This window comes from Periplaneta americana, chromosome 8, assembly GCF_040183065.1.
Source record: "Periplaneta americana isolate PAMFEO1 chromosome 8, P.americana_PAMFEO1_priV1, whole genome shotgun sequence".
NCBI lineage: Eukaryota > Metazoa > Arthropoda > Insecta > Blattodea > Blattidae > Periplaneta > Periplaneta americana.
The window spans coordinates 25,131,584-25,156,698 of NC_091124.1; the positions used below are offsets into that span (position 1 = coordinate 25,131,584).

Genomic DNA, 25,115 nt, shown 5'->3' on the forward strand with positions numbered 1-25,115 from the left:
TGACCTCTTGCACTCCAATACTTTTCAAAGATATTATCATGACCAGCCACTGAAGCACAGATTTTGAGGTGTTCCGAATCCATTTCTTGGTTTGAGTTGCACAATGGGCAGTTATGGGACTGATATATTCCAATTTTATGTAGGTGTCTGGCCAAAAATCGTGGCCTGTTGCCAATCTAAATGCAGCTACAGACGATTTTCGTGGTAAATAGGGAATTAACTGTGGATTTTGATGCAGAGAGTTCCATTTTTTCTTTTGGGATTGTGTTATAAAATTTTGTTTGTTGAAGTCTAAGTATGTAGATTTAATAAATATTTTCACAGAGTAATACCACAGTCTACTATATACAGTCACGAAGCTTGAGTTTTGAGGGTGCTAGAAACAATAGACTGTGCGGGTACTATTTCGCATTGTCTGTAATGAGGCGATATTAGCGATCCTAGTGGTGAGCAACTATCTAATGTTTGCATATTTACTACGTATTGAGCTTCGCGACTGTATATACTAGGCTGTGGTAATACGTAGATTTAGTAACAGGTCTGTATGTAGCAGTGCTGTCCTTCTTTGCTAAAGCATCCGCATTCTCGTTTCCCAGGATTCCACAATGGGATGGTATCCATTGGAATACAATTCTTTTATTGAGTGATATTAATTGAGAGAGCATTTTAGTTATTTCTGCTGTTTGAGATGAAGGTGTGTGTTTAGAGACTATTGATAGAATAGCTGCTTTGGAGTCTGACAATATAACTGCATTCGTAAATGTATTGATGTGGCATAGAACATTCCTGAGACTTTCACTTATTGCAATGATTTCACCATCAAAACTTGTTGTTCCAATATTCCATATTGTTCGTGACTGTATATAGTAGACTGTAGTATAACTCGACCGAGACGAGTGGAGGTGCGGGCGTAATGTGAACTATCGCGATGACATATTACAAACGCAGAAGCGGTACAAGTGGCGCTCCGGACTGCATGACTCCACTGACCTCGGACGAGTAATAACTTAAACTTTTGTACAGGACAGAATCATAAAAGCAGAGATTCTAATCCTCCTCTTTTTCTATGTCCTTTGCATCGATTATCGAGCAGAGACAGTTGAAGATAGTTGGCGTGTCATGGGTTGTGATTTCGATGGTGAAACTGTGGTGGTCGCGTAAAAACGCATAATTCGGTATTTAAGTTGTGAAATTCTGTGTTTTTTTCTGGTGTTATGAAAACAGTGAACATTTCTGTGTAAAACTGTGTAATAGAACGACTGGTGCATGCAGAATTACGTGGTGAATCTGTGTGGCAGTTTCAGGATTGAGGCAGTCAAGGTACGTCATTATGATTATTAATATTAAGTTACATCCTGCAAATAGCCTATGTTGAGCTAATTTCAAAGGCATATTGGTTCCTTTAAGTTCAATGTTAATTGAAAAATGAGTTCTATTCAGTCAATACTTAACATAAAACACAATAAAACATGTTATAATAACATTTACACAGATTTAAAAACAAACGTTTTCGCCAATTTTGATTGGCATCTTCAGGTCGTGTAGGTCGAATGGAACATGTTATAAAAAGTGAACACTTGGTATATGACGTTAAAAACCAAAGTTACAACTGTAATATCACTTAAAAACAGAGAATAGAGAATAGAGAATAGAATAACACAGTTATTCTACACACATCGTGGTGGCTGTTTGCTATGTTCTATTGTGAATGTTACCTATGTCCCGCCCACTATAGAGACATAGGCCAGTTTTACACTAAACATATTTAGTATAACTTGTTGCTTGTGAGCCATCCCAAACCCCGACCTCCGCCCCTTATATATCCGCGCCAAAAAATAAAAAATAATAATTTCGTACTCTCTCCACATTCTATATATTCACATTTGTTTTTCAGTGATTTATTAAAGAATGTACCGGTATTTAAAATACTAATAATTCAGAAACATGTTACATAAATCATCCTTGTGGCAAAAGAGAATGCTCCCTGGACCAGATTGTCGTATTTTGCAGTGGTCGTCAGTACTCGCTGAAATGGGAAATAATATAATATGATTATGTAGTACGTAGCATTTAGAAACATGTTACATAAATCATCCTTGTGCCAAAAGAGAATGCTCCCTGGACCAAATTATCGTATTTTGCAGTGGTCTTCAGTACTCGCTGAAATGGGTAATATATAATTGTGTTGTACATAGCAAGCGGGGTATCGGGGCTCCAAGCGCCGATGATGATCCGACGTGTAGCACATGATGTAAAAAGCGGGGTGTCGGGCACTGAAAAGTGCATTTTCGAAAGCATGGTGATGCGCATTTGACAAACGCAGTGTACTGCCCGTGCCTCACTTCCTGAGCTATTTCTTTGCGGGGCGAGACGCAGAGGGACAGGGTAGGAGGAGCTGCGTACCGCATGTGCCTACTACCCTACGTTCAACACATCGGCCTTTTCAGGATTCCTTTCGTCAGCTATGGAGCAAGATCAGCCATTGACAAGCAAATGTATAGGCTGTCCCCTCACGAAACAGATTATGTCCCCATCAATTCCTGTAACTAAACACTAATACCAGTTGTAGACTACAGTCTCTACAAGACATTATCGACCTAATCGCGATTACGGTTATCACGTGTACACATCCGTACACTCTTTCCTCAATGGCAGTGTTTCTCAAACTTTTTCCACCGCGAAACCCCTTTTAATCTAAAGTGTAACTGCGGAATCCCTGTAATATTTTATTAGTGTTTAAATTAACAGACAAGTGAAAGCTAGTATCTCAATAATTCTGTTCAGTGGGACGAATGTATTTGCTTTTTAAGCCTGCAATCTGGTTTTATGGCGGAAAGTTGTAGTCTCATTTCTATTGTACTTCTGCATTTTGTCTTTTCGATATTTTGTTTTAGTGAACAGATGCGCAGAGAATCCAGTGATGAAAGTGATAAATATTGTGGGTATTTTCCGTTTTAGATGTTCATTAAACATATTATTATTACGCATATTCTTGGATTATTATTATTATTATTATTATTATTATTATTATTATTATTATTATTATTATTATCGGTGGTTTCATGTTATTATTGATTCATATTTCCGTAACATTTATATATTTTTATAGTATCCACTAAGTATAAAATAGCCACCGGAGCAGTCCAGTCGGCTAAGGCGTTTGCCTATCGATCCAGAGTTGCGCTCGGGCGCGGGTTCGATTCCCGCTTGGGCTGATTACCTGGTTGGGTTTTTTTCCTCGAGGTTTTCCCCAACCGTAAGGCGAATATCAGGTAATATTTGGCGAATCCCCGACTTCATCTCGCCAAATACCATTTCGCTATCATCAATCCCAGCGATGCAAAATAACCTAGTAGTTGATACAATGTCGTTAAATAACCAAGTAAAATCATATAAGGCTCACGGAACCCCAGAACATACTTTGAGAAATGCTGCTCTATGGTAATTCAGCAGTTGTCCAAACTGAACGAAGAGTGGCCTAGTGTGTACTTACATTTTATGAAATCGCCATCAGAGATAATAGCGATAGTGGTAACCACGATTAGAGTATCCAGTATTATAACCAGTAAAGATCCCTGCGATGGCGTAGGATAATGTTTTCAGCACATGTAATATGCTGCCGTGCCGCCACGTTGCACCTCCCGTGACGTTCCGAGCAGACCTAAGAGGCGTGGTTATAAGCACTAGGGAACTCTCGGTTCAGGACGTGAGACACGGGCAGTACATACTTGCTAATAATCCCTTTTTATTTGTCGTTATTTACGTAAAAATTATGCTCCAAAAAATATAATAATTTCGTACTCACTCCATTTCCTATATACACATTTGTTTTTCAGTGATTTATTAAAGAATGTACTGGTATTTAAAAGACTAATTTAGAAACATGTTACATAAACAATCCTTGTGTCAAAAGAGAATGCTCCCTGGGCCAAATTATCGTATTTTGCAGTGGTCGTCAGTACTCGCTGAAATGGGTAATAATATAATATAATTATGTTGTACGTAGCAAGATCGATTATTCAATTGATAGGATATTTTATGAGGTCATGACTGAGATACTTACTTACTTACTGGCTTTTAAGGAACCCGGAGGTACATTGCCGCCCTCACATAAGCCCGCCATCCATCCCTATCCTGAGCAAGATTAATCCCGTCTCTACCATCATATCCCACCTCCCTCAAATCCATTTTAATATTATCCTCCCATCTACGTCTCGGCCTCCCTAAAGGTCTTTTTCCCTCCGATCTCCCAACTAACACTCTATATGCATTTCTGGATTCGCCCATACGTGCTACATGCCCTGCCCATCTCAAACGTCTGGATTTAATGTTCCTAATTATGTCAGGTGAAGAATACAATGCGTGCAGTTCTGTGTTGTGTAACTTTCTCCATTCTCCTGTAACTTCATCCCTCTTAGCCCCAAATATCTTCCTAAGCACCTTATTCTCAAAGACCTTTAACCTATGTTCCTCTCTCAAAGTGAGAGTCCAAGTTTCACAACCATATAGAACAACCGGTAATACTTACAACTGTTTTATAAATTCTAACTTTCAGATTTTTCGACAGCAGACTGGATGATAAAAGTTTCTCAACCTAATAATAAGAGCATGACTGAGATATGTATTGTCAATTGCTTTTATTTGTCAGAAGGCCTTGACTGACGGGTATATAGGGACCGGCGCTCTTAGGTGTGGAGATCGGGGTTTGGGATGGGCCACAAGAAACAAGTTATACTAAATATGTTTAGGATTAGTGTAAAATTGGCCTATGTCTCCTATAGTGGGCGGGACTAAGTAACATTCACCAATTTTGCTGTTCATGAATTGTTTTGTGGTTTTTATGAGCTCCCATTAACTGATTCAAATATCCTGTTTAAATCTGTGAAGGATAGGGCTAATATTATTAAGATATTCTATTTCTGTGAACAATTGTCGTGGGCAATGTTATGACGGCGCAAAAAACGTTAGCGGTTGTATGCAAGGATTACAGTCACGGATAAAAGAAATTGAACCAGGGCTATTTACATTCACTGCTTGGCTTATTCCCTAAATTTAGTTGTTCAAGACTCATTTAATAACATTCCAGTATTAAGAGATATTCTTTCAATTCTCAAAGATTTGATTTAATTCATTCGTGGTTCAATCAAGAGGCTAGGAAAATTCGGAAATCTTAAACAATCGCTTTCAGATTCTCATGACATTGAAGCAGGTCAAGCTTTAAGACCGTTCTGTCCATGAAATGGTGCATGCGTGTTGTGTCTTGTTGTACATAGATAATAATTAGGGCTAGGATTGTGATGAAATTGCATCTTTTTTCTAGTACGTCAGAAATATAGCCGCTTTAGTATTTCCCATGTTATGTGATAAACTGAGTGCTTTAAGACATATTTGTTAGGGCATTTTTTTTGCATTTCTACCTGTTTTAACTCATAAGAGCATCTTTTGTGTTATTCGGACATTTTTGAGGAATTTTCATTTAATTTTAGCCACAAATCCCCATTATTAATATAAAATAATGTTTATTTCCTTTGATATTTTGTCTACATATTTTGTCCATTAATACCCTTTACTTAGAATAAATATGGGAAATGCCTGTTATTATTCGGTTGAGAAGCTCTTATCATCCAGTCTGCTGTCCAAAAATCTGAAAGTTAGAATTTATAAAACAGTTATATTACCGGTTCTTCTGTATGGTTGTGAGAGGAACATAGGTTAAGGGTGTTTGAGAATAAGGTGCTTAGGAAAATATTTGGGGCTAAGCGGGATGAAGTTACAGGAGAATGGAGAAAGTTACACAACGCAGAACTGCACGCATTGTATTCTTCACCTGACATAATTAGGAACATTAAATCCAGACGTTTGAGATGGGCAGGGCATGTAGCACGTATGGGCGAATCCAGAAATGCATATAGAGTGTTAGTTGGGAGACCGGAGGGAAAAAGACCTTTAGGGAGGCCGAGACGTAGATGGGAGGATAATATTAAAATGGGTTTGAGGGAGGTGGGATACGATGATAGAGACTGGATTAATCTTGCACAGGATAGGGACCGATGGCGGGCTTATGTGAGGGCGGCAATGAACCTTCGGGTTCCTTAAAAGCCATTTGTAAGTAAGTAAGTAATACCCTTTACTTTTACTTCGTTATTTAACGACGCTGTACCAACTACGAGGTTATTTAGCGTCGATGGATTTGGTGATAGTGATATATTTGGCGAGATGAGACCGAGGATTCGCCATAGATTACTTGTCATTTGCCTTACGATTTGGAAAAACCTCGGAAAAAACCCAACCAGATAATCAGCCCCAGCGGGAATCGAACCCGCGCCCGAGTGCAACTCCGGATCGGCAGGCAAGCGCCTTAACCGACCAAGCTATGCTGGTGGCTAATACCCATTATTGTGTATAATATTTTAATCGTTTTTCTACACAAATATTGCCCTTTTAACGTAGTACACCCCACGTAATGGATCAGTCCAACCATCCCTTCAATATAGACTCCTCTATACTTGCTATTTCCGTATAAGAGTGGCCTTATGATGAGCTACATGGAAACATCAGGTAAAATAATTAATTAAAGTGTACCACTTAGAAAAAAATATGTAAAATTAAATAAACTTAAATGTTGGTACTAGAATTTAATTTAATTACTAGTCTAAATATTAAGTAGCACAAAACTCCTTTTCCTACTAAGCCAATTTTAGAATGTAACATCAATTTTTAGGACATTTTTAAGGGCATTTTTGAAAGATTTTTAGGTCATAAATGCATTGTTTTAGGACATTTTTTTATGATTTATAGGTCATCAAAATCCTAGCCCCAATTATGAAGTTCTTTTGCAATTTCTTAATGATACGCAAGATTAAAGAAATTATACTGGTGCAAAAGCTAAAGGATTTCTAAAATGTCTGCAAAAGTTTTAAACTCTGTTTCGTATCAAGATGCTAATTTTTATATTCCAAAGAATAGAAAAACTTAATGCAGTACTTCAGAAAGTTTCATTGAATTTCAACCTTGCTCGTAATTATGTAGATGCTGTTTTGTTTTCAATAGAAGGAACCAGAAACACAGATACATTTTTATCACTTTGGGAACATGCTAAAGAAAAGTGTGATGCATTGCAATTAAGTCTCCATTAAGTCTCTCCACTGTTTCACGCCCTAGAACATTGCCATTAAAATTAGTGGGTGGTGACAAGCATAATTCATCAGATATTCAAGAAAAGTTGCGAATTTTATATTTAGAGGTAGTGGATCAAAGACTAAGCAGCTTTAAAAGCAGATTTCCGCCCGAAACAATGTCACACCTTGTCAAAATAGAACAGTTATTACTAGGCAAAGAAGAAAGTAGTTACGTTACTTCTTTTTACGGTGACGATTTCGACTGTGTAAGACTGACTCTTCATAGAGATATTTTGTTGGATGTGGTAAAACAACACAATGTTACACTAGATAGTGGGCCTCAGAGCCGCTTCGTTCTCCTTGTATAGAAAAAAGTGTGTTTTGGAAGGTCAAAATGACCATTTTTTTTTAATTTGCCGGCCTCTCCCGTCCAAACGCACGGGGATAGAGAGATGTCCTTTATACTGAAGATAGAGTTCGACGAACTGTATTCAAAGCACTCATCGGCTTTGTTCTAACTATAACTCCTGCCGAGTTATGGCGGCTAGAATGTCGACGGAATAGTGGTATAAACCCTCCCCTTTTTTTCTCGAAAATCAGAAAGTGTTCGCGATTGCCATTTTGATGCTATCGTGTAATAAATAAGTCAAGGGAGAATACAGGGCCGCATCCCGTTCCTCGGTATGGCCATTATTTCCGGAATTAGAGACTCAAATATTTTAGGTACCCAAAAATTAAGGCTAGAAAAAAGTGCGACGGATTTGCTGGATTTTTGCGGTGTATACTAAGGAAGACGCGGGGATGCTGCAGTTAAATGGGCGGGCCTCTGAGCCGCTTCGTTCTCCTTGTGTAGAAAAAAGTCTGTTTTGGAAGGTCAAAATGACCATTTTTTGAAAATTTCCCGGCCTTTACCGTCCAAACGCAGAGGGATAGAGAGTTGTCCTTTATCCTGGAGATAGAGTTCGACGAGCTGTATTCAACGCACTCATCGGCTTTGTTGTGAGTACACGTACTGCGGAGTTATGGCGGCGAGAATGTCGGCGGAAGGGTGGTTTAAACCCTCCTTTTTTTTCTCGAAAATCAGTAAGTGTTCGCGATCGCCATTTTGATGCTGTCATGTAAGAAGTAAGTCAAGGGAGAATACAGGGCCCCATCCCGTTCCTCGGTATGACCATTATTTCAGGAATTAGAGACTCAAATCTTTCAGGTACTCAAAAATTAAGGCTACTAAAAATTGCGGCGGATTTGCCGGATTTTAGCGGTGATTACTATGGAAGAAGCGGGGATGCTGCAGTTAAAAGGGCGGGCCTCTGAGCAGCTTCGTTCTCCTTGTGTAGAAAAAAAGTGTGTTTTGGAAGGTCAAAATGACCATTTTTTGAAATTTTGCCGGCCTCTCCCGTCCAAACGCAGGAGGATAGTGAGTTGCCCTTTATACTGAAGATAGAGTTCGATGAGCTGTATACAACGCACTCATCGGCTTTGTTGTGAGTACACGTACTGCGGAGTTATGGCGGCGAGAATGTCGGCGGAAGCGTGGTTACCCTTCCCCCTTCTTTTTTTTTTTTTTGAAAATCAACAAGTGTTCGCGATTGCCATTTTGATGCTATCGTGTAAGAAGTAAGTCAAGGGAGAATACAGGGCCGCATCCCGTTCCTCGGTATGGCCATTATTTCCGGAATTGGAGACTCAAATATTTCATGTACCCAAAAATTAAGGCTAGAAAAAATTGCGGCGGATTTGCCGGATTTTAGCGGTAATTACTATGAAAGATGCGGGGATGCTGCAGTTAAAAGGGCGGGCCTCTTAGCCGCTTCGGTCTCCTTGTGTAGAAAAAAGTCTGTTTTGGAAGGTCAAAATGACCATTTTTTGAAAATTTGCCGGCCTCTCCCATACAAATGCAGGGGGATAGAGAGTTGTCCTTTATAATGGAGATAGAGTTCGACGAGCTGTATTCAACGCACTCATCGGCTTTGTTGTGAGTACAAGTACTGTGGAGTTATGGCGGCGAGATTGTCGGCGTGATGGGTGGATCAAACCCTTCCCCTTTTTTTCTCGAAAATCAGAAAATATTCGCGATTGTCATTTTGATGCTATCGAGTATAAAGTAAGTCAAGGGAGAATACAGGGCCGCATCCCGTTCCTCGGTATGGCCATTATTTCCGGAATTAGAGACTCAAATATTTCAGGTTCCCAAAAATTAGGGCTAGAAATAGTGCGGCGGATTTGCCGGATTTTAACGGTGATTACTATGGAAGATGCGGGGTTGCTGCAGTTAAAAAGGCGCGCCTCTGAGCCGCTTCTTTCTCCCTGTGTAGAAAAAATCTGTTTTGGAAGGTCAAAACGACCATTTTTTTTAATTTTGCCGGCCTCTCCCGTCCAAACGCAGGGGGATAGAGAGTTGTCCTTTATAGTGGAGATAGAGATCGACGAGTTGTATTCAACGCACTCATCTGCTTTGTTGTGAGTAGAAGTACTGCGGAGTTATGGCGGCGAGAATATCGGCGGAAGGGTGGTTGTTCCCCTTTTTTTCTCGAAAATCAGAAAGTGTTCGCGATTGCCATTTAGATGCTACGTGTAAGAAGTAAGTCAAGGGAGAATACAGGGCCGCATCCCGTTCCTCGTTATGGCCATTATTTCCGGAATTAGAGACGCAAATATTTCAGGTACCCAAAAATTAAAACTAGAAAAAAGTGCGGCGGATTTGCCGGATTTTAGCGGTGATTACTATGGACGATGCGGGGATGCTGCATTTAAAGGGCGGGCCTCTGAGCCGCTTCGTTGTTCTTGTGTATAAAAAACTCTGTTTTGGAAGGTCAAAATGACCATTTTTTGAAAATTTGGCGGCCTCCCCCGTCCAAACGCAGGGGGATAGAGAGTTGTCCTTTATACTGGAGATAGTTCGACGATCTGTATTCAACGCACTCATCGGGTTTGTTGTGAGTACACGTACTGCGAAGTTATGGCGGCGAGAATGTCGGCGGAAGGGTGGTTTAAACCCCCTTTTTTTTCTCCAAAATCAGAAAGTGTTCGCGATTGCCATTTTGTTGCTGTCGTGTAAGAACTAAGCCAAGGGAGAATACAGGGCCGCATCCCCTTCCTCGGTATGGCCATTATTTCCGGAATTAGAGACTCAAATATTTCAGGTAGCCAAAAATTAAGGCTAGAAAATAGTGCGGCGGATTTACCGGATTTTAGCGGTGATTACAATGGAAGATGCGGAGATGCTGCAGTTAAAAGGGCGGGCCTCTGAGCCCCATCGTTCTCCATGTGTAGAAAAAAGTGAGTTTTGCAATGTCAAAATGACCATTTTTTGAAATTTTCCCGGCCTCTCCCGTCCAAACGCAGGGGGATAGAGAGTTGTCCTTTATAGTTCGACGAGCTCTATTCAACGCACTCATCGACTTTGTTGTGAGAACACGTACTGCGGAGTTATGGCGGCGAGAATGTAGGCGGAAGGATAGTTTAAAAGAGACTCACATAATTTCAGGTACCCAAAAATTAAGGCTAGAAAAATGTGCGGCGGATTTGCCGGATTTTAGGGGTGATTACTATGGAAGATGCGGGGATGCTGCAGTTAAAAGGGCGGGCCTCTGAGACGCTTCGTTCTCCTTGTGTAGAAAGAGTGTGTTTTGGAAGATCAAAATGACCATTTTTTGAAATTTTGCCGGCCTCTCCCGTTCAAACTCAAGGGGATAGAGAGTTGTCCTCTAAATTGGAGATAGAGTTCGACGAGCTGTATTCAACGCACTCATCGGCTTTGTTGTGATTACACGTACTGCGGAGTTATGGCGGCGAGAATGTCGGCGGAAAGGTGGTTTTAAACCTTCCCCTTTTTTTCTCGAAAATCAGAAAGTGTTCGCGATTGCTATTGATGCTATCGTGTAAGAAGTGAGCCAAGGGAGAATACAGGGCCGCATCCCGTTCTTCGGTATGGCCATTTTTTCCTGAATTAGAGACTCAAATATTTCAGGTACCCAAAAATTAAGGCTACAAAAAAGTGCGGCGGATTTGCCGGATTTTAGCGGTGTTTACTATGGTAGATGCGGGGATGCTGCAGTTAAAAGGGCGGGCTCTGAGCCGCTTCGTTCTCCTTGTGTAGAAAAAAGTGTGTTTTGGAAGGTCAAAATGACCATTCTCTGAAATTTTGCCGGCCTCTCCCCTCCAAACGCAGGGGGATAGAGAGTTGTCCTTTATATTTGGAATAGAGTTCGATGCCGGATTTTAGCGGTGATTACTATGGAAGATGCGGGGATCCTGCAGTTAAAAGGGCGGGCCTCTGAGCCGCTTCGTTCTCCTTGTGTAGAAAAATGTGTGTTTTGAAAGGTCAAAATGACCATTTTTTTAAATTTTGCCGGCCTCTCCCGTCCAAACGCAGGGGGATAAAGAGTTGTCCTTTATACTGGAGATAGTTCGACGAGCTGTACTCAACGCACTCATCGGCTTTGTTGTGAGTACACGTACTGCGGAGTTATGGCGGCGAGAATGTCGGCGGAAGGGTGGTTTAAACCCTTCCCTTTTTTTTTTCTCCAAAATCAGAAAGTCTTCGCGATTGCCATTTTGATGCTGTCGTGTAAGAAGTAAGTCAAGGGAGAATACAGGGCCGCATCCCTTCCTCGGTATGGCCATTATTTCCGGAATTAGAGACTCAAATATTTCAGGTAACCAAAATTTAAGGCTAGAAAAAAGTGCGGCGGATTTACCGGATTTTAGCGGTGATTGCTATGGAAGATGCGGGGATGCTGCAGTTAAAAGGGCCGGCCTCTGAGCCCCATCGTTCTCCATGTGTAGAAAAAAGTGTGTTTTGCAAGGTCAAAATGACCATTTTTTTAAATTTTCCCGGCCTCTCCCGTCCAAAAGCAGGGGGATGGAGAGTTGTCCTTTATAGTTCGACGAGCTCTATTCAACGCACTCATCGGCTTAGTTGTGAGAACACGTACTGCGGAATTATGGCGGCGAGAATGTCGGCGGAAGGATAGTTTAAAAGAGACTCACATATTTCAGGTACCCAAAAATTAAGGCTAGAAAAAAGTAAGGAGGATTTGCCGGATTTTAGCGGTGATTACTATGGAAGATGCGGTGATGCTGCAGTTAAAAGGGCGGGCCTCTGAGCCGCTTCGTTCTCCTTGTGTAGGAGAAAGTGTGTTTTGGAAGGTCAAAATGACCATTCTTTGAAATTTTGCCGGCCTCTCCCCTTCAAACGCAGGGGGATAAAGAGTTGTCCTTTATAGTGGAGATAAGGGTTCGACGTGCTGTATTCAACGCACTCATCGGCTTTGTTGTGAGTACACGTACTGCGGAGTTATGGCGGCGAGAATGTCGGCGGAAGGGTGGTTTAAACCCTTCCCCTTTTTTTCTCGAAAATCAGGAAGTGTTCGCGATTGCCATTTTGACGCTATCGTGTAAGAAGTAACTCAAGGGAGAATACAGGGCCGCATGCCGTTCCTCGGTATGGCCATTATTTCCGGAATTAGAGACTCAAATCTTTCAGGTACTCAAAAATTAAGGCTACAAAAAAAGTGCGGCGGATTTGCCGGATTTTAGCGGTGATTACTATGGACGATGCGGGGATGCTGCATTTAAAGGGCGGGCCTCTGGGCCGCTTCGTTCTCCTTGTGTAGAAAAATGACTGTTTTGGATGGTCAAAACGACCATTTTTTGAAATTTTGCCGGCCTCTCCCGTCCAAACGCAGGGGGATAGAGAGTTGTCCTTTATAGTGGAGATAGAGATTTACGAGCTATATTCAACGCACTCATCTGCTTTGTTGTGAGTACAAGTACTGCGGAGTTATGGCGGCGAGAATATCGGCGGAAGGGTGGTTGTTCCCCTTTTTTTCTCGAAAATCAGAAAGTGTTCGCGATTGCCATTTAGATGCTACGTGTAAGAAGTAAGTCAAGGGAGAATACAGGGCCGCATCCCGTTCCTCGGTATGGCCATTATTTCCGGAATTAGAGACGCAAATATTTCAGGTACACAATAATTAAGGCTACAAAAAAGTGCGGCGGATTTGCCGGATTTTAGCGGTGAATACTATGGAAGATACGGGAATGCTGCAGTTAAAAAGGCGGGCCTCTGAGCCGCTTCGTTCTCCCTCTGTAGAAAAAATCTGTTTTGGAAGGTCAAAACGACCATTTTTTGAAATTTTGCCGGCCTCACCCGTCCAAACGCAGGGGGATAGAGAGTTGTCCTTTATAGTGGAGATAGAGAATGACGAGATGTATTGAAAACACTCATCGGGATTGTTGTGAGTACACGTACTGCGGAGTTTTGGCGGCGAGAATATCGGCGGAAGGCTGGTTTAAACCCTTCCCCTTTTTTTCTCGAAAATCAGAAAGTCTTCGCGATTGGCATTTTGATGCTATCGTGTAAGAAGCAAGTCAATGGGGAATACAGGGCCGGATCCCGTTCCTCGGTACGGCCATTATTTCCGGATTTAGAGACTCAAAAATTTTAGGTACCCAAAAATTGGGCCTAGAAAAAAGTGCGACGGATTTGCTGGATTTTTGCGGTGATTACTAGGGAAGATGCTGGGATGCTACAGTTAAAAGGGCGGGCCTCTGAGCCGCTTGGTTCTCCTTGTGTAGAAAAAAGTCTGTTTTGGAAGGTCAAAATGACCATTTTTTGAAAATTTGCCGGCCTCTCCCGTCCAAACGCGCGGGGATAGAGAGTTGTCCTTTATACTGAAGATAGTGTTGGACGAGATGTATTCAACGCACTCATCGGCTTTGTCGTAACTATAAGTACTGCGGAGCAATGGCGGCTAGAATGTCGGCGGAATAGTGGTTTAAACCCTTCCCCTTTTTTTCTCGAAAATCAGAAAGTGTTCGCGATTGCCATTTTGATGCTATCGTGTAAGAAGCAAGTCAATGGGGAATACAGGGCCGGATCCCGTTCCTCGGTACGGCCATTATTTCCGGATTTAGAGACTCAAAAATATTAGGTACCCAAAAATTGGGCCTAGAAAAAAGTGCGACGGATTTGCTGGATTTTTGCGGTGATTACTTGGGAAGATGCTGGGATGCTACAGTTAAAAGGGCGGGCCTCTGAGCCGCTTGGTTCTCCTTGTGTAGAAAAAAGTCTGTTTTGGAAGGTCGAAATGACCATTTTTTGAAATTTTGCCGGCCTCTCCCGTCCAAACGCGTGGGGATAGAGAGTTGTCCTTTATACTGAAGATAGAGTTGGACGAGCTGTATTCAACGCACTCATCGGCTTTGTCGTAACTATAAGTACTGCGGAGCAATGGCGGCTAGAATGTCGGCGGAATAGTTGTTTCTCGAAAATCAGAAAGTGTTCGCGATTGCCATTTTGATGCTATCGTGTAAGAAGCAAGTCAATGGGGAATACAGGGCCGCATCCCGTTCCTCGGTACGGCCATTATTTCCGGATTTAGAGACTCAAAAATTTTAGGTACCCAAAAATTGGGCCTAGAAAAAAGTGCGACGGATTTGCTGGATTTTTGCGGTGATTACTAGGGAAGATGCTGGGATGCTACAGTTAAAAGGGCGGGCCTCTGAGCCGCTTGGTTCTCCTTGTGTAGAAAAAAATCTGTTTTGGAATGTCAAAATGACCATTTTTTGAAATTTTGCTGGCCTCTCCCGTCCAAACGCGCGGGGATAGAGAGTTGTCCTTTATACTGAAGATAGTGTTGGACGAGATGTATTCAACGCACTCATCGGCTTTGTCGTAACTATAAGTACTGCGGAGCAATGGCGGCTAGAATGTCGGCGGAATAGTGGTTTAAACCCTTCCCCTTTTTTTCTCGAAAATCAGAAAGTGTTCGCGATTGCCATTTTGATGCTATCGTGTAAGAAGCAAGTCAATGGGGAATACAGGGCCGGATCCCGTTCCTCGGTACGGCCATTATTTCCGGATTTAGAGACTCAAAAGTTTTAGGTACCCAAAAATTGGGCCTAGAAAAAAGTGCGACGGATTTGCTGGATTTTTGCGGTGATTACTTGGGAAGATGCTGGGATGCTACAGTTAAAAGGGCGGGCCTCTGAGCCGCTTGGTTCTCCTTGTGTAGAAAAAAGTCTGTTTTGGAAGGTTAAAATGACCATTTTTTGAAATTTTGCCGGCCTCTCCCGTCCAAACGCGTGGGGATAGAGAGTTGTCCTTTATACTGAAGATAGAGTTGGACGAGCTGTATTCAACGCACTCACGGCTTTGTCGTAACTATAAGTACTGCGGAGCAATGGCGGCTAGAATGTCGGCGGAATAGTTGTTTCTTGAAAATCAGAAACTGTTCGCGATTGCCATTTTGATGCTGTCGTGTAAGAAGCAAGTCAATGGGGAATACAGGGCCGGATCCCGTTCCTCGGTACGGCCATTATTTCCGGATTTAGAGACTCAAAAATTTTAGGTACCCAAAAATTGGGCCTAGAAAAAAGTGCGACGGATTTGCTGGATTTTTGCGGTGATTACTAGGGAAGATGCTGGGATGCTACAGTTAAAAGGGCGGGCCTCTGAGCCGCTTGGTTCTCCTTGTGTAGAAAAAAGTCTGTTTTGGAAGGTCAAAATGACCATTTTTCAAATTTTGCCGGCCTCTCCCGTCCAAACGCGCGGGGATAGAGAGTTGTCCTTTATACTGAAGATAGAGTTGGACGAGCTGTATTCAACGCACTCATCGGCTTTGTCGTAACTATAAGTACTGCGGAGCAATGACGGCTAGAATGTCGGCGGAATAGTGGTTTAAACCCTTCCCCTTTTTTTCTCGAAAATCAGAAAGTGTTCGCGATTGCCATTTTGATGCTATCGTGTAAGAAGCATGTCAATGGGGAATACAGGGCCGGATCCCGTTCCTCGGTACGGCCATTATTTCCGGATTTAGAGACTCAAAAATTTTAGGTACCCAAAAATTGGGCCTAGAAAAAAGTGCGACGGATTTGCTGGATTTTTGCGGTGATTACTAGGGAAGATGCTGGGATGCTACAGTTAAAAGGGCGGGCCTCTGAGCCGCTTGGTTCTCCTTGTGTAGAAAAAAGTCTGTTTTGGAAGGTCAAAATGACCATTTTTTGAAATTTTGCCGGCCTCTCCCGTCCAAACGCGCGGAGATAGGGAGTTGTCCTTTATACTGCAGATAGAGTTGGACGATCTGTATTCAACACACTCATCGGCTTTGTCGTAACTATACGTACTGCGGAGCAATGGCGGCTAGAATGTCAGCGGAATAGTGGTTCCCCTTTTTTTCTCGAAAATCAGAAAGTGTTCGCGATTGCCATTTTGATGCTATCGTGTAAGAAGCAAGTCAATGGGGAATACAGGGCCGCATCCCGTTCCTCGGTACGGCCATTATCTCCGGATTTAGAGACTCAAAAATTTTAGGTACCCAAAAATTGGGCCTAAAAAAAAGTGCGACGGATTTGCTGGATTTTTGCGGTGATTACTAGGGAAGATGCTGGGATGCTACAGTTAAAAGGGCGGGCCTCTGAGCCGCTTGGTTCTCCTTGTGTAGAAAAAAATCTGTTTTGGAATGTCAAAATGACCATTTTTTGAAATTTTGCTGGCCTCTCCCGTCCAAACGCGCGGGGATAGAGAGTTGTCCTTTATAATGAAGATAGTGTTGGACGAGATGTATTCAACGCACTCATCGGCTTTGTCGTAACTATAAGTACTGCGGAGCAATGGCGGCTAGAATGTCGGCGGAATAGTGGTTCCCCTTTTTTTCTCGAAAATCAGAAAGTGTTCGCGATTGCCATTTTGATGCTATCGTGTAAGAAGTAAGTCAATGGGGAATACAGGGCCGGATCCCGTTCCTCGGTACGGCCATTATTTCCGGATTTAGAGACTCAAAAATTTTAGGTACCCAAAAATTGGGCATAGAAAAAAGTGCGACGGATTTGCTGGATTTTTGCGGTGATTACTAGGGAAGATGCTGGGATGCTACAGTTAAAAGGGCGGGCCTCTGAGCCTATTGGTTCTCCTTGTGTAGAAAAAAGTCTGTTTTGGAAGGTCAAAATGACCATTTTTTAAATTTTGCCGGCCTCTCCCGTCCAAACGCGCGGGGATAGAGAGTTGTCCCTTATACTGAAGATAGAGTTGGACGAGCTGTATTCAACGCACTCATCGGCTTTGTCGTAACTATAAGTACTGCGGAGCAATGGCGGCTAGAATGTCGGCGGAATAGTGGTTTAAACCCTTCCCCTTTTTTTCTCGAAAATCAGAAAGTGTTCGCGATTGTCATTTTGATGCTATCGTGTAAGAAGCAAGTCAATGGGGAATACAGGGCCGGATCCCGTTCCTCGGTACTGCCATTATTTCCGGATTTAGAGACTCAAAAATTTTAGGTACCCACAAATTGGGCCTAGAAAAAAGTGCGACGAATTTGCTGGATTTTTGCGGTGATTACTAGGGAAGATGCTGGGATGCTACAGTTAAAAGGGCGGGCTTCTGAGCCGCTTGGTTCTCCTTGTGTAGAAAAAAGTCTGTTTTGGAAGGTCAAAATGACCATTTTTTGAAATTTTGCCGGCCTCTCCCGTCCAAACGCGCGGAGATAGAGAGTTGTCCTTTATTCTGAAGATAGAGTTGGACGATCTGTATTCAACGCACTCATCGGCTTTGTCGTAACTATACGTACTGCGGAGCAATGGCGGCTAGAATGTCGGCGGAATAGTGGTTTAAACCCTTCCGCTTTTTTTCTCGAAAATCAGAAAGTGTTCGCGATTGCCATTTTGATGCTATCGTGTAAGAAGCAAGTCAATGGGGAATACAGGGCCGCATCCCGTTCCTCGGTACGGCCATTATTTCCGGATTTAGAGACTCAAAAATTTTAGGTACCCAAAAATTGGGCCTAGAAAAAAGTGCGACGGATTTGCTGGATTTTTGCGGTGATTACTAGGGAAGATGCTGGGATGCTACAGTTAAAAGGGCGGGCCTCTGAGCCGCTTGGTTCTCCTTGTGTAGAAAAAATCTGTTTTGGAATGTCAAAATGACCATTTTTTGAAATTTTGCCGGCCTCTCCCGTCCAAACGCGCGGGGATAGAGAGTTGTCCTTTATACTGAAGATAGTGTTGGACGAGATGTATTCAACGCACACATCGGCTTTGTCGTAACTATAAGTACTGCGGAGCAATGGCGGCTAGAATGTCGGCGGAATAGTGGTTTAAACCCTTCCCCTTTTTTTCTCGAAAATCAGAAAGTGTTCGCGATTGCCATTTTGATGCTATCTTGTAAGAAGCAAGTCAATGGGGAATACAGGGCCGGATCCCGTTCCTTGGTACTGCCATTATTTCCGGATTTAGAGACTCAAAAATTTTAGGTACCCACAAATTGGGCCTAGAAAAAAGTGCGACGAATTTGCTGGATTTTTGCGGTGATTACTAGGGAAGATGCTGGGATGCTACAGTTAAAAGGGCGGGCCTCTGAGCCGCTTGGTTCTCCTTGTGTAGAAAAAAGTCTGTTTTGGAAGGTCAAAATGACCATTTTTTGAAATTTTGCCGGCCTCTCCCGTCCAAACGCGCGGAGATAGAGAGTTGTCCTTTATTCTGAAGATAGAGTTGGACGATCTGTATTCAACGCACTCATCGGCTTTGTCGTAACTATACGTACTGCGGAGCAATGGCGGCTAGAATGTCGGCGGAATAGTGGTTTAAACCCTTCCCCTTTTTTTCTCGAAAATCAGAAAGTGTTCGCGATTGCCATTTTGATGCTATCGTGTAAGAAGCAAGTCAATGGGGAATACAGGGCCGCATCCCGTTCCTCGGTACGGCCATTATTTCCGGATTTAGAGACTCAAAAATTTTAGGTACCCAAAAATTGGGCCTAGAAAAAAGTGCGACGGATTTGCTGGATTTTTGCGGTGATTACTAGATAAGATGCTGGGATGCTACAGTTAAAAGGGCGGGCCTCTGAGCCGCTTGGTTCTCCTTGTGTAGAAAAAATCTGTTTTGGAATGTCAAAATGACCATTTTTTGAAATTTTGCCGGCCTCTCCCGTCCAAACGCGCGGGCATAGAGAGTTGTCCTTTATACTGAAGATAGTGTTGGACGAGATGTATTCAACGCACTCATCGGCTTTGTCGTAACTATAAGTACTGCGGAGCAATGGCGGCTAGAATGTCGGCGGAATAGTGGTTTAAACACTTCCCCTTTTTTTCTCGAAAATCAGAAAGTGTTCGCGATTGCCATTTTGATGCTAACGTGTAAGAAGCAAGTCAATGGGGAATACAGGGCCGGATCCCGTTCCTCGGTACGGCCATTATTTCCGGATTTAGAGACTCAAAAATTTTAGGCACCCAAAAATTGGGCCTAGAAAAAAGTTAGACGGATTTGCTGGATTTTTGCGGTGATTACTTGGGAAGATGCTGGGATGCTACAGTTAAAAGGGCGGGCCTCTGAGCCGCTTGGTTCTCCTTGTGTAGAAAAAAGTCTGTTTTGGAAGGTCAAAATGACCATTTTTTGAAATTTTGCCGGCCTCTCCCGTCCAAACGCGTGGGGATAGAGAGTTGTCCTTTATACTGAAGATAGAGTTGGACGAGCTGTATTCAACGCACTCATCCGCTTTGTCGTAACTATAAGTACTGCGGAGCAATTGCGGCTAGAATGTCGGCGGAATAGTTGTTTCTCGAAAATCAGAAAGTGTTCGCGATTGCCATTTTGATGCTATCGTGTAAGAAGCAAGTCAATGGGGAATACAGGGCCGCATCCCGTTCCTCGGTACGGCCATTATCTCCGGATTTAGAGACTCAAAAATTTTAGGTACCCAAAAATTGGGCCTAGAAAAAAGTGCGACGGATTTGCTGGATTTTTGCGGTGATTACTAGGGAAGATGCTGGGATGCTACAGTTAAAAGGGCGGGCCTCTGAGCCGCTTGGTTCTCCTTGTGTAGAAAAAAATCTGTTTTGGAATGTCAAAATGACCATTTTTTGAAATTTTGCTGGCCTCTCCCGTCCAAACGCGCGGGGATAGAGAGTTGTCCTTTATACTGAAGATAGTGTTGGACGAGATGTATTCAACGCACTCATCGGCTTTGTCGTAACTATAAGTACTGCGGAGCAATGGCGGCTAGAATGTCGGCGGAATAGTGGTTTAAACCCTTCCCCTTTTTTTCTCGAAAATCAGAAAGTGTTCGCGATTGCCATTTTGATGCTATCGTGTAAGAAGCAAGTCAATGGGGAATACAGGGCCGGATCCCGTTCCTCGGTACGGCCATTATTTCCGGATTTAGAGACTCAAAAATTTTAGGTACCCAAAAATTGGGCCTAGAAAAAAGTGCGACGGATTTGCTGGATTTTTGCGGTGATTACTTGGGAAGATGCTGGGATGCTACAGTTAAAAGGCCGAGCCTCTGAGCCGCTTGGTTCTCCTTGTGTAGAAAAAAGTCTGTTTTGGAAGGTCAAAATGACCATTTTTTGAAATTTTGCCGGCCTCTCCCGTCCAAACGCGTGGGGATAGAGAGTTGTCCTTTATACTGAAGATAGAGTTGGACGAGCTGTATTCAACGCACTCATCGGCTTTGTCGTAACTATAAGTACTGCGGAGCAATGGCGGCTAGAATGTCGGCGGAATAGTTGTTTCTCGAAAATCAGAAAGTGTTCGCGATTGCCATTTTGATGCTATCGTGTAAGAAGCAAGTCAATGGGGAATACAGGGCCGGATCCCGTTCCTCGGTACGGCCATTATTTCCGGATTTAGAGACTCAAAAATTTTAGGTACCCAAAAATTGGGCCTAGAAAAAAGTGCGACGGATTTGCTGGATTTTTGCGGTGATTACTAGGGAAGATGCTGGGATGCTACAGTTAAAAGGGCGGGCCTCTGAGCCGCTTGGTTCTCCTTGTGTAGAAAAAAGTCTGTTTTGGAAGGTCAAAATGACCATTTTTTAAATTTTGCCGGCCTCTCCCGTACAAACGCGCGGGGATAGAGAGTTGTCCTTTATACTGAAGATAGAGTTGGACGAGCTGTATTCAACGCACTCATCGGCTTTGTCGTAACTATAAGTACTGCGGAGCAATGGCGGCTAGAATGTCGGCGGAATAGTGGTTTAAACCCTTCCCCTTTTTTTCTCGAAAATCAGAAAGTGTTCGCGATTGCCATTTTGATGCTATCTTGTAAGAAGCAAGTCAATGGGGAATACAGGGCCGGATCCCGTTCCTTGGTACTGCCATTATTTCCGGATTTAGAGACTCAAAAATTTTAGGTACCCACAAATTGGGCCTAGAAAAAAGTGCGACGAATTTGCTGGATTTTTGCGGTGATTACTAGGGAAGATGCTGGGATGCTACAGTTAAAAGGGCGGGCCTCTGAGCCGCTTGGTTCTCCTTGTGTAGAAAAAAGTCTGTTTTGGAAGGTCAAAATGACCATTTTTTGAAATTTTGCCGGCCTCTCCCGTCCAAACGCGCGGAGATAGAGAGTTGTCCTTTATTCTGAAGATAGAGTTGGACGATCTGTATTCAACGCACTCATCGGCTTTGTCGTAACTATACGTACTGCGGAGCAATGGCGGCTAGAATGTCGGCGGAATAGTGGTTTAAACCCTTCCCCTTTTTTTCTCGAAAATCAGAAAGTGTTCGCGATTGCCATTTTGATGCTATCGTGTAAGAAGCAAGTCAATGGGGAATACAGGGCCGCATCCCGTTCCTCGGTACGGCCATTATTTCCGGATTTAGAGACTCAAAAATTTTAGGTACCCAAAAATTGGGCCTAGAAAAAAGTGCGACGGATTTGCTGGATTTTTGCGGTGATTACTAGATAAGATGCTGGGATGCTACAGTTAAAAGGGCGGGCCTCTGAGCCGCTTGGTTCTCCTTGTGTAGAAAAAATCTGTTTTGGAATGTCAAAATGACCATTTTTTGAAATTTTGCCGGCCTCTCCCGTCCAAACGCGCGGGCATAGAGAGTTGTCCTTTATACTGAAGATAGTGTTGGACGAGATGTATTCAACGCACTCATCGGCTTTGTCGTAACTATAAGTACTGCGGAGCAATGGCGGCTAGAATGTCGGCGGAATAGTGGTTTAAACCCTTCCCCTTTTTTTCTCGAAAATCAGAAAGTGTTCGCGATTGCCATTTTGATGCTAACGTGTAAGAAGCAAGTCAATGGGGAATACAGGGCCGGATCCCGTTCCTCGGTACGGCCATTATTTCCGGATTTAGAGACTCAAAAATTTTAGGCACCCAAAAATTGGGCCTAGAAAAAAGTTAGACGGATTTGCTGGATTTTTGCGGTGATTACTTGGGAAGATGCTGGGATGCTACAGTTAAAAGGGCGGGCCTCTGAGCCGCTTGGTTCTCCTTGTGTAGAAAAAAGTCTGTTTTGGAAGGTCAAAATGACCATTTTTTGAAATTTTGCCGGCCTCTCCCGTCCAAACGCGTGGGGATAGAGAGTTGTCCTTTATACTGAAGATAGAGTTGGACGAGCTGTATTCAACGCACTCATCGGCTTTGTCGTAACTATAAGTACTGCGGAGCAATTGCGGCTAGAATGTCGGCGGAATAGTTGTTTCTCGAAAATCAGAAAGTGTTCGCGATTGCCATTTTGATGCTATCGTGTAAGAAGCAAGTCAATGGGGAATACAGGGCCGCATCCCGTTCCTCGGTACGGCCATTATCTCCGGATTTAGAGACTCAAAAATTTTAGGTACCCAAAAATTGGGCCTAGAAAAAAGTGCGACGGATTTGCTGGATTTTTGCGGTGATTACTAGGGAAGATGCTGGGATGCTACAGTTAAAAGGGCGGGCCTCTGAGCCGCTTGGTTCTCCTTGTGTAGAAAAAAATCTGTTTTGGAATGTCAAAATGACCATTTTTTGAAATTTTGCTGGCCTCTCCCGTCCAAACGCGCGGGGATAGAGAGTTGTCCTTTATACTGAAGATAGTGTTGGACGAGATGTATTCAACGCACTCATCGGCTTTGTCGTAACTATAAGTACTGCGGAGCAATGGCGGCTAGAATGTCGGCGGAATAGTGGTTTAAACCCTTCCCCTTTTTTTCTCGAAAATCAGAAAGTGTTCGCGATTGCCATTTTGATGCTATCGTGTAAGAAGCAAGTCAATGGGGAATACAGGGCCGGATCCCGTTCCTCGGTACGGCCATTATTTCCGGATTTAGAGACTCAAAAATTTTAGGTACCCAAAAATTGGGCCTAGAAAAAAGTGCGACGGATTTGCTGGATTTTTGCGGTGATTACTTGGGAAGATGCTGGGATGCTACAGTTAAAAGGCCGAGCCTCTGAGCCGCTTGGTTCTCCTTGTGTAGAAAAAAGTCTGTTTTGGAAGGTCAAAATGACCATTTTTTGAAATTTTGCCGGCCTCTCCCGTCCAAACGCGTGGGGATAGAGAGTTGTCCTTTATACTGAAGATAGAGTTGGACGAGCTGTATTCAACGCACTCATCGGCTTTGTCGTAACTATAAGTACTGCGGAGCAATGGCGGCTAGAATGTCGGCGGAATAGTTGTTTCTCGAAAATCAGAAAGTGTTCGCGATTGCCATTTTGATGCTATCGTGTAAGAAGCAAGTCAATGGGGAATACAGGGCCGGATCCCGTTCCTCGGTACGGCCATTATTTCCGGATTTAGAGACTCAAAAATTTTAGGTACCCAAAAATTGGGCCTAGAAAAAAGTGCGACGGATTTGCTGGATTTTTGCGGTGATTACTAGGGAAGATGCTGGGATGCTACAGTTAAAAGGGCGGGCCTCTGAGCCGCTTGGTTCTCCTTGTGTAGAAAAAAGTCTGTTTTGGAAGGTCAAAATGACCATTTTTTAAATTTTGCCGGCCTCTCCCGTACAAACGCGCGGGGATAGAGAGTTGTCCTTTATACTGAAGATAGAGTTGGACGATCTGTATTCAACGCACTCATCGGCTTTGTCGTAACTATACGTACTGCGGAGCAATGGCGGCTAGAATGTCGGCGGAATAGTGGTTTAAACCCTTCCCCTTTTTTTCTCGAAAATCAGAAAGTGTTCGCGATTGCCATTTTGATGCTATCGTGTAAGAAGCAAGTCAATGGGGAATACAGGGCCGCATCCCGTTCCTCGGTACGGCCATTATTTCCGGATTTAGAGACTCAAAAATTTTAGGTACCCAAAAATTGGGCCTAGAAAAAAGTGCGACGGATTTGCTGGATTTTTGCGGTGATTACTAGATAAGATGCTGGGATGCTACAGTTAAAAGGGCGGGCCTCTGAGCCGCTTGGTTCTCCTTGTGTAGAAAAAATCTGTTTTGGAATGTCAAAATGACCATTTTTTGAAATTTTGCCGGCCTCTCCCGTCCAAACGCGCGGGCATAGAGAGTTGTCCTTTATACTGAAGATAGTGTTGGACGAGATGTATTCAACGCACTCATCGGCTTTGTCGTAACTATAAGTACTGCGGAGCAATGGCGGCTAGAATGTCGGCGGAATAGTGGTTTAAACCCTTCCCCTTTTTTTCTCGAAAATCAGAAAGTGTTCGCGATTGCCATTTTGATGCTAACGTGTAAGAAGCAAGTCAATGGGGAATACAGGGCCGGATCCCGTTCCTCGGTACGGCCATTATTTCCGGATTTAGAGACTCAAAAATTTTAGGCACCCAAAAATTGGGCCTAGAAAAAAGTGCGACGGATTTGCTGGATTTTTGCGGTGATTACTTGGGAAGATGCTGGGATGCTACAGTTAAAAGGGCGGGCCTCTGAGCCGCTTGGTTCTCCTTGTGTAGAAAAAAGTCTGTTTTGGAAGGTCAAAATGACCATTTTTTGAAATTTTGCCGGCCTCTCCCGTCCAAACGCGTGGGGATAGAGAGTTGTCCTTTATACTGAAGATAGAGTTGGACGAGCTGTATTCAACGCACTCATCCGCTTTGTCGTAACTATAAGTACTGCGGAGCAATTGCGGCTAGAATGTCGGCGGAATAGTTGTTTCTCGAAAATCAGAAAGTGTTCGCGATTGCCATTTTGATGCTATCGTGTAAGAAGCAAGTCAATGGGGAATACAGGGCCGCATCCCGTTCCTCGGTACGGCCATTATCTCCGGATTTAGAGACTCAAAAATTTTAGGTACCCAAAAATTGGGCCTAGAAAAAAGTGCGACGGATTTG

The 25,115-nt window shown here is 43.2% G+C and overlaps 1 long non-coding RNA gene across 1 annotated transcript in view; it reads left to right on the forward strand.

Moving 5' to 3' along the window:
• The first annotated feature begins 331 nt into the window (after positions 1-331).
• Positions 332-25,115, forward strand: part of LOC138704285 (uncharacterized) — a 193,413-nt gene continuing 168,629 nt past the window's right edge. Inside the window, exon 1 of the long non-coding RNA XR_011333300.1 lies at positions 332-1,320. This is a non-coding gene — a long non-coding RNA (uncharacterized lncRNA). The remainder of the gene's footprint in view (positions 1,321-25,115) is intronic.